The sequence below is a fragment of the Ursus maritimus genome, unplaced genomic scaffold, assembly GCF_017311325.1.
Source record: "Ursus maritimus isolate PB19 unplaced genomic scaffold, ASM1731132v1 scaffold_10, whole genome shotgun sequence".
Classification (NCBI taxonomy): Eukaryota; Metazoa; Chordata; class Mammalia; order Carnivora; family Ursidae; genus Ursus; species Ursus maritimus.
In genome coordinates, this window is record NW_024423344.1 from 29,684,013 (window position 1) to 29,694,949 (window position 10,937).

Below are 10,937 nucleotides of genomic sequence, written 5' to 3' on the forward strand. Positions count from 1 at the left end.
TAATGTTTGGGATTCAGGATTTTGCTGAGCCAAATGGAGTTCCTAATATACATGACTATAAATGGACCTGGTCCAAGTACAACAAATTTATGGGTAAAGAAGGGACTTATGAGAAGTAGATTAGACTGCTGCCTTAATGTACGTCTCTGAAGTACTGCTTCTCTTTCAGCCTTCTAGATAACGAGAATTTTTAAGTCTCCAGAAAGTTAAAAAAACAAACAAAACAAAAAAACAAACAACCATCATTTCAATTAAGAGCCTCTTTATCCTTATTCTCTATATTCTCAGGTATTAATTGCTCTCTCTTTCTTGACTTCCATTTTCAGTTCTTAAATTTTGGTTTTCTTAGTGTTCTGGTTAGCCTTATGTTTCTTCAGAAGGTACATTTTTTTTCTCTTGCTATTTATTATTTTCGTTTTTAAGGCTTAGTCCTGGAGTACATTTTTTTCTTCATCTTAACTTTTTCATCTATTCTCCTGATTTTTGTAATCATCTGCACCTTGATGACTTCCCAGAATTCTCACACTATCTTCAAAGAATTTTGAACAGGATAATCTGCTTCTTTGAACTCATCCATCAAGTAATCGCTTCAGATGGCTCTACAGGGTCAATTTTGATAATTTTCTGTCATGTGTCCTAACCCATTCAGAGTTGGTTGCCAGCTATAACAAAGTTCAGTCATCAGCATTGGCAGTTACGGGCCAGTTTAAAAAATAATTGGTTTTCTCTGTCTTTATATGGAATGGAGAGAAAGGATGGTTTGCATTGAAAACTACATTTTTAAAAATATTTCATCTCTTAGATTTGTGATAGTCACTAACTTCAGAACATTGAATGATTGTTGTCTCCCTGAGGCTAACTATAATAGAACAAGGGAGAAAATTGGATTGTCTTATAAATATATTTATAAATTTATATCTATAAATTTTATAAATTTCAAATATTTAAAGTGGGGGTGTGTCAATACATTAATATAAATAGGTAGAGATTTTAATTTAGTTCAGTACTTAAATATTGTTTGGCTACCCTGACCCATTTTACTTTTCTTTTTTCTTCCCCAGTTATCTACATATCAGAATAGGTAATTGATCTCTGAGATCTCGCACTGATTCAGAGCAGTATTGCCTATTAATTTACCATCTGATCTGCCTAATGCACTTTAATTTTATTGGGATCTTCCTTGTCCAAATTAGTGTGCATCTCTCTGACTTGTAGCTATTACTGACATTTCCAAAAATATTCAGAAAATTTCTGGGTGAGTGATTGCTTGTGAGAGCTACTTTTCTTTTTAACCAGCTCTAAAGAATTTACCTTTAGACATTCATACCTGTTACTGTATAGTCTCGTAAGAATATGGATTTCGGTTATCTGCAGCTCGGAGGAACCAAGGAGAGGAGATGATAAAAGCTTAAAAGGACAAAATAATGGTGTCTGCGCCAGAAAGAGTTAAGTTGTTCTAAATGAGAGAGCGTCAGCATTGATCTGGTTTCCCTTGTCTCCAACTATGCATATTCTATTGTAGGGTCATTTTAAACCAAGGGATTTGATTTTGGAAATGTCTGGGAACTTGTGGGTAAATTGGAAATACTGATCTACTCACAAATGTTACTGTTTGGGACCATCCTTGTGATTTGCTTCTGAAATGAACTCTTAGCCTTTTTTCCTACCTCAGTAAACTTGCCCCCCAAATCAAGCTAAAATCCTATAGATTGCTAATCCATTAGGGCAATAACAGTGGTAGCTATTCTGTACTAGTACATTTTATGGGCCAGGTGTCACTAAGTGCCATATATACACTACCTCATATATAACAGCCTTGTGAAGTAGTGATAGCATCGTATTAGAGATTAGAGAAATGAGGCCAAAGTTAAGTTCTTTGCCCAAATTTACTCCACTGATAAGTGATACACAGCTGGGATTTGAACCCAAGCCTGTCAGATTCCAGTGCCATGCTGTAACTCCCCCTTGAGGTTTATGAGTTGGGTGTACAATGATTTTTATTAACTACCTATCTGACAATGAAGCCGAAAACATATAAGTTAAATTATCTAATTCTGCTTGTATGTGGGCTGGGAAGGTATTTTCTTTCTGTCTGTGTTTCTGCCTTTCTTTTCTTCCTTTCTTTCTGAGAGAGCAAGTGTGGAATGGGGAGTGGCAGAATCCCAAGGGAGAGAGAGAATCCCAAGCCAGCTCCATGCCCAGTACAGAGCCCAACGTGAGGCTCATTTCCACAACCCCAAGATCATGACCTAAGCTGAAATCAAGTGTTGAACGCTCAGCCGACTGAGCCACCCAGGTACCCCTGGAAAAGCTATATTCATAAATGTCAGAATATTATCAGTTTCTTAAGTAGGAAAACTTATTAGGAATCCAAACCTCTTGCTTCTTATAGAAGGTAATATAAGCAAGTTATCTTGGTTTGTGTTGAAGATGCTGTGTTTTTTTTTAAATCCGGGTAATTACAGAGAAACAAGATACCCTTAACAACTGATGCAGGGATAAGAAGACTGGCACATCATGCTGATCAAATTCTTAGGATAATAATAGTATCTACCTCATGAGCTGTTAGGAGTTAAATGAGTTGTTTCTTTTAATCCAGAAGGCTCTAAAACCGAAATTTGTGTGTGAACTTATAGTATGAAGTCGTATTTTGCCATGGAAATACTAATATGTTTAATTACAGAATGCTAGCACAGATCCTGCTGATGTTAAAAAAATAAATGATATATCTGTATTGTATTCTAAAACCCAAAATTCTGAATTGTAGAAGCACATGTGACTCTCCAAGGGTTTTGAAAGAATTATGTACCTGTATATATTTGAAGTGCAAAGAGCCGTGCTTAATGTTACAGAAAATGTCAGATTTTTTTTTAAGATTTTGCTTATTTATTTAGAGAGAGAGAATCTCAAGCAGACTCTCTGTTGAGCATGGAACCTGATGCCAGGGCTCGATCTCACAACCTTGAGATCATAACCTAAGCTGAAATCAAGAGTTGGATGCTTAACCAGCTAAGCCACCCAGGTGCACCCCTGTCAGATTATTTTATATGCATTTAGGCTGAGAGGCTTAAATCCTGTAGAAAGCCGTTTTGTTGTAAGTTAAATTTTATAAGATTCAAGATTCTGTTTGAGGAAAGTATCAGCTAGTTAAAAATTGTTAGTATAATTTTTAAATTTTATACTTTGAAAGCATAAGAGTTTGTAGAAAAAGTCTTTAATTTGAATGAGTACTTATTTTAATTAAGCAGAGCTTAAATATGTAAGTATTAGCAGTATTTTAAAAAGATTCATGAAGTGTACTCGTGGCGGAAGATACAAACTATGTGGAATATTAAGGGACTTCTTTTCAGAAATTCTTTGGTTTTAATTCCATTTTAATTTAAATGTCAAAACAGAGTAAAACTGTTAGGATTTATAAAAACAAGGTGCATAATCACACCACTTGTAAACCATGAATTCTGTCCTATTATTTCCATCAGTGTAGAGAAGTTGATGTTTTTATAAGAGTTAAATCATCAATCCTGTTTTCACACCAAAGAATGGGGAGTGTCAATCTTAAAATAGCCAGTTATTTTACCAGCAAGATGAGTTTATTCAGGAATAGCGGAAGAAATGCAATTTAGAACATTCCAACTATGGTAAACCGTAGGCAAGTCCAGGAATGAAGAAGAGGGGCTTGCTTTTACAGAGGAAGGAGGAAGTTGGAGGGGGAGTTTTTGAACAAAAGTTTCTTGGAGGAGAAGATTTCAGGGTTGTGGCAACTTCTCATTGGCTGAGATGTGGTGGTTTCTTGTTGGCTGACCAGGAATCAGCTTTTCTGCGTTTAGTGATATTTGTCCCTCAGTGCCAGGAAGGATCTTCCTTGGTTGTCATGTCCCACAGTGGAGAGAAAGTACACAGGTGGGAAACCGTTTAGGCCACATTTGAGTAAAAAGGAAAGGTAGGAGGGAGAACTCAGGCATTTCCGATCTAAGGTCTTTATCTTGTAAGTGTAAGCATGGGAGATCACTCTAAAACATTGAGCTAGAATTGCCCTATTGGACATGTCATTTTTACAAAGGGTGGGTGGCAGTGGGTACAAAGCTATAAGAATTATACAAAGCAGAATTGAAAGTAATAATGACAAGTCCAGTTTGTTCAGTGGTTGTAAACTAGGAGCCCAAACATGAAGTAACCAAATCAGCTGAAGAGATCAAAGGATTGTTAAGTGAAATTTGTTGTAGCAAATGAATGTGCTTATTCCCTAATTTATGCAGTTGGATTTCTATGTCCCCTGAGGAATTTATCCATGTGCAACATGTGGTATTGGCAGTCACATAAACACCTCCTCATCAAGCAAGTACAGTGTCAGGGGCTATACGATTAGCCAAAACTACTCTAGTCAGTGAGTCGAGTGATTGTTGGTGGGCTGCTGTTACCTTGGCAGCACAGCCGGGTAGCTCTCGTGGCGGAGAGATTTCTGATAATGCCATCATTGGCACTTAACTCTGACTAAGGGAGGCTCTCTCTATGTAGGCAAACTGGGAGACCTATGTGCTTCCTGGAAGTTCCCATTTAAGGTGACCACGGAGGCTTAATGGGGTGGACTAGTATTAGGCTTCTCATTTGTTATGAAGAAAAAATGGAAAATAAGTACAGTAAGAGCACATTGCCCTTTCGTTGTCCAGCTGTCAAAATAATAAGTTGCCCAAGCATAGGGGCAATTCGCCGAAACCTCCACATGTAAAGGAGTAGCTGGGATGTGTATATATGACTTTCTCACAGGTATTTAGCATTTATGGACGCATTGGTCAATATAGAGGTGTTTGCATCATTCAGCCAAGACACAATGCTATGTTACATATTGAAAGACCACTGAGATAACATGGATTTGACCGCAAACATGCAAATGGTCTGATTTACGTTGACTGCTCTCTAATATCTTTCATATATGTATTTGATGGATCACATTCTCCCATCTCAGGGTTGGGTCAAACTGAGGCAAGGAATGGTGGTATGTGGATTTAGTATTCCAACTTTATGTAAAAGGGACGTGTGAGACAGTTCAGGCTTAATGGTGGCATCTGGGATTCCTGTAAACTTACTTATAGGGTAAACTAAGGGGGTCACTGCTGTCATGGAGAGATAGTGGTTTCTGATGACAAATCCAGTAATGGGAGCAGCTTACCTCTTTTTCAAGGTATTTGGGAAATGTTGACAAAGGCATTACCCTTCCATGAAAGAGAGGGAGTAGAAAACGTGAGAGTAAGCAAGGGAAAGAAGGCCTGGTCCAGTCATCTCAGGAAAGCTGTCATCTGCTTCAACTCCTGGAAGTCTTTACTTTCAGGTCACCAGTTGGTGCACAGGTCCAGTTGGGGTTTGGTGCTTTCTTTAGATGTCATATATCCAGAAATCTGTTCCTTGGAGTTTTGTGGCTTAAGAATTAGGCCTTTCCAACAGGGTTGAAGCAAGTCTTTCTAGAGATGTCATTTCCAGTAGATTAAATTTCTGAGTTATAAGGAGTGATGCTTGAGGTTTTTGTCGTCCCGGAGCATGCTGTGGAAAAGATTGTTCTACTAGAGCTGGTTATTTTCATCAGAAGTAATTAAACCTTTATAGTATTAAATTATATTTCCTTTTCTTAGCGGTAATCAAAGAAGCTGGAGCCGTGTGCTTTGGGTGCCCTGAGGTTATCTCAAAGGGTGAGAGTTTCTAGATTCCAAAAGAGGTGTGTTCCTAAAATTTAGAAGGACTAATGGCAGTGCTTTTGGCCTGAATATTTAAAGGGGTCTCTATAAATCTTGCCAGTGGAGCCTTGATGCCATTAGTGCATTTGATTAGCTGAGGATTGAGGATGATAAGCACAATGAAAGTCTAGTAGAATGGCTTAATGAGCACAGGCCTTTAAAGCCCTTGACCAGTAAATTGAGTTCCCTGGCCACTATGAAGTTCCAAGGGGGTTCCCCAGGTAGGAACAATTTTTTTGAAAAAAGATTTGTTTGAGAAAGAGCATGTGCATGAGTGGGAGTCAGGGCAGAGGGAGAGAGAGAATCTCAAGCAGACTCCCCACTGAGTGTGGAGCCCAATGCAGGGCTCAGTCTCAAGACCCTGAGATCAAGACCTGAGCCAAAATCAAGAGTCAGATGCTCAACCTACTGAGCCACCCAGGCGCCCCCAAGACAATCTTTTCTAATAGTATTTTAGCCATGAAAAAGGCAGTAGCCTGCCTAAAAAGGAAAAGCTTCAGTACAGTGAGAAAACATACAAACCATGACTAAAATGGGTGAGATTGACTGAAATTCATTTGCCAAACTTTGAATAGTCCATTGGGCAATTTAAAGTGTCCAGGAGCAGGGCACCTGGCTGGCTCAGTCGGTTAAGTGTCCAACTCTTGATTTTGGCTCAGGTCGTGATCTCAGGGTCCTGAGATTGAGCTGCGCTTCACGCTGTGCACTGTGTGGAGCTTGCTTAAGAGTCTTTCTCCCCCTCCCCCACTTGCATGACGCTAAATAAATAAAAGTGTCCAGGAGCAGTACAGCTAATATTCCTTGGGTTGTATTTGGAGCAGGTGGAGCAAGCAAAGGAGGCACTTTTTGTGTCTTTATTGATAATTCCCCACCAGTATTGGTTCACAAAGGCTTACCATTTCATCAGAAGACCAATAATTCAAAATTTCTTTATGATTTTATTTTTATTTATTTAGAAAGAGCGCACGAGCATGGGGAGGGGCAGAGGGAGAGAGACAATCTCAAGCAGAGTGCAGAACCCAACGCAGGGCTCAGTCCCACAACCCTGAGATCATGGCTTGAGCCGAAATCCTGAGTCGGGTGGTTAACCAGCTGAGCCACCCAGGCGCCCCCAGTATGAGAATTTTAAAACTCTAGTATGACTAGGTTTCTGCTCCTTGGCCAAACCAGAGTTGTCTCACTTACTGAACCAACAGTTATTAGATTTCTGATTTTATTTTTCCTTTCTGAGGCCAGTTCTTGAGCATTGCTAGTCAATTTTTCTACATTATCATTTGAGAGAAGCATTACAGAGGTTTCCCAGTACATACAAAATTTGTTTATGCTATACTGTAGACTGTTAAGTGTGTAATTGCAGTATGTCTGAAATAACATCTATCTTAATTAAAAAATACTTTATTGCTGGAGCGCCTTGGTGGCTCAGTTGGTTAGGCGTCTGCCTTTGGCTCGGGTCATGATCCCAGGGTCCTGGGATCAAGCCCTGCATTAGGCTCTCTGCTCCACAGGGAGCCTGCTTCTCCCTCTCCTTCTGCTGCTCCCCCTGCTTGTGCTCTCTCTGGAAAACAAAACAAAACTACTTTATTGCTAAAAACGCTAACCATCTTCTGAGCTTGCTTTTTTTTTTTTTTCAGTTTTTTTTTTATTATATTCAGTTAGCCACTGTATAGTACATCATTAGTTTTTGATGTAGTGTTCAGTGATTCATTAGTTACCATATAACACCCCGTGCTCATCACAACACGTGCCTGCCTTAATACCCATCCCCCTGTTACCCCCTCCCCCCCACTTTGAAACCCCCGGTCTGTTTCCCGGGGTCCATGGTCTCTCATGGTTCGTCTCCCTCTCGATTTCTCCCCCTTCAGATTTCCCTCCCTTTCCCTATGGTCCTCCATGCTATTGCTTATGTTCCATATATGAGTGAAACCATATGATAATTGTCTTTCTCTGCTTGACTTTCTTCACTTAGCATAATCCCCTCCAGTTCCATCCATGTGGATGCAAATGGTGGGTATTCATCCTTTCTGATGGCTGAATAATATACCATTGTATATAGAAGATATACCATGTATATATATCTTTATCCATTCACCTGTTGAAGGGCATGTCAGCTCTTTCCACAGTTTGGCTGTTGTGGACATTGCTTCTGAGCTTTCAACAAGTCAGTCCTTTTGCTGGTGAAGGGTTTTGCCTCAGTGTTGATGGCTGCTGACTGATTAGGGTGGTTGTTGCAGAAGGTTGTGGCTGTGGCAGTTTCTTGAGACAACAGTGAAGTTTGCCTGTAAATTGACTCTTTCTTTCATAAATGATTTCTCTGTAACGTGATGCTGTTAGATAGCATATTACACACAGAACTTCTTTCAGACTTGGAATCAGTCCTTTCAAACCTTGGTGCTGTTTTATCAACTAAATTCATGTGATATTGTGAGTCCCTTGTTGTCATTTCAACAATCTGCCCAGCATCTTCACCAGGAGCAGATTTCATCTCAAGAAGCTACTTTTTTTACTCATCCATCAGTATCTCTTCATCTCTCAAAGTTTCATCATGAGATTGTAGCAGTTGTCACATTTTCTGGCTCCACTTCTAATTCTAGCTGTCTTTTTATTTCCACCAAATCTGCAGTTGTTTTCTGCACTGAAGTTTTGAATCACTCAAAGTCAATGAGAGTTGGAGGCAACTTCTCCCAAACTCCTGTTAATGGTGATATTTTGACCTCTCTCCATGAATCACAAATGTTCATAGTGGCATCTAAAATGGTGAATCTTTTCTGGAAGGTTTTCAGCTTACTTTACCCAGTTCCATCAAAGGAACCACTATTATGGCAGTTATAGCATTATGATATGAAATTATATTTCTTAAATAATAAGACTTGAAGTTAAAATTATGCCTTGATCTATAAGATGCAGAATGCATGTTGTATAAGTTCTTTATATATTTGGATATTAACCCCTTATCAGATATATCATTTGCAGATATCTTCTCCCATTCAGTAGGTTGCCTTTTCATTTTCTTGATGGTTTCCTTCACTGTGCAAAAGCTTTTTATTTTGATGTAATCCCAGTAATTTATTTTTGCTTTTGTTTCCCTTGCCTGAGGAGACATCTAGAAAAATGTTGCTAAGGCTGATGTCAAAGAGAGCACTGCCTGTGCTTCTTCTAGGAGTTTTATGATTTCAGGTATCATATTTAGGTCTTTAATCCATTTTGAGTTTATTTTTGTGTATGCTGTAAGAAAGTAGTGGTCCAGTTTCATTCTTTTGCATTTAGCTGTTCAGTTTTCCTAGTACCATTTATTGAAGAGACTGTCTTCCCTGGTGTTTATTCTTGTTTCTTTTATCATGGATTAATTGATCATAGAAGCATCGGTTAATTTCTGATCTCTCTATTCTGTTCCATTGATATGTGTGTCCATTTTTGTGTCAGTACCGTACTGTTTGTACTAATGCAGTTTCGTAGTATATCTTGAAATCTGAGATTGTGGTGTCTTCAGCTTTGTTCTTTTTTTTCAGTAATGCTTTGGCTGCTCAGCGTCTTTTGTGGTTCCATACAAATTATAGTGTTGTTTGTTTTAGTTCTGTGGAAAATGCTGTTGGTATTTTGACAGGGATCACATTAAATCTGTAGATTGCTGTGGCTAGTATGGACATTTTAGCAATACTCTTCCAATCCATGAGCATGGTATGTCTTTTCATTTGTATTGTCTTCAATTTTTTCATCAGTATTTCATAGTTCAGAGTACAGGTTTTTCATCTCCGTGGCTTAAGTTTATTCCTAGGTATTTTACTCTTTTTGGTGCAGTTGTAAATGTACTTGCTTCCTTAATTTCGTTTTCTGCTACTTGATTATTAGTGTGTAGAAATGCAGTCAGTTTCTGGGTATTGATTTTGTATTCTGCAACCTTACTGAATTTATTATTCTAATAGTTTCTTGGTGGAGTCTTTAGAGTTTTCTATGTATGTCATCTACATATAGTGCCAATAACTTCCTTAACCAATTTGGATGACTTTCATTTCATTTTCTTGTTTGATTGCTGTGGCTGGGACTTCCAATACCATGTTGAATAAAAGTGTCAAGAGTGGGCACCACTACCTTGTTCCTGATTTTGGAGGAAAAGCTCTCGGTTTTTCACCATTGTGAATATGATATTAGCTGTGGGCTTTCCATATTTGGCCTTTATTACGTTGAGGTATGTTCTCTTTAAACCCATTTTGTTGAGAACTTTTATCATGAACAGATGTTGAATTTTGACATGTTTTTCTGCATCTGTTGAAATGACCATGTGAATTTTTTGTTTTGTTTTGTTAATGTGGTGTATCCCATTGATTGATTTGCGATTATTGAATCATCCTTGCATCCCTCAAATAAATCTTCCTTGATCGTGGTGCATGATCTTTTTAGTGTATTGTTGAATGCAGTTTGCTAATAACGGTTGAGGATTTTTGCATCTGTATTCAACACAGTTATTGGCCTATAGTTTTTTTTGTAGTGTCTTTGGTTGTGGTATTGGGGTAATGTTAGCCTCATAGGATGAATTTGGAAGTTTTCCTTTTCTGTTTTTTGGAATAGCTTGAGGAGAGTAGGTATTAACTTTTCCTTAAATATTTGGTAGAATTCACCTGTGAGTCTTTCTGGTCCTGGACTTTTATTTGTTGGGAGTTTTTGGTTATCAGTTCAGTTTCGTTACTAGTAATTCGTCTATTCAGTTTTTCTGTTTCTTCTTGATTCAGCAGTTTTGGGAGATTTTATGTTTCTAGGAGTTTATCCATTTCTTCTAGGTTGTCCAATTTGTTGGCATATAATTTTTCATAGTATTTTGTAGTTCTTTTTATTCCTGTGGTGGTGTTACCTTTCCTGTTTCATTTTTTATTCTTTTTATTTGGGTCCTCTCTTTTTCTTGATGAGTCTAGCTAAAGGTTTATCAGTTTGATAGGCCGGTGATGGGTATTAAGGAGGGCACATATTGTATGGTGCACTGGGTATTATACACAAATAATGAATCATGGAACACTACATGAAAAACTAAGGATATACTGTATGGTGACTAACATAACATAATAAAAATTATTATTAAAAAAACAAGCAATAATAGGCTTATCAGTTTTATCTTCCAAAGAACCGGCTCTTGGTTTTATTAATCTATTGTTTTTTTTTTAAATCTCGATTTCATTTGTTTCTGTTCAGATCTTTATTATTTATATTCTTCTACTAACTTTG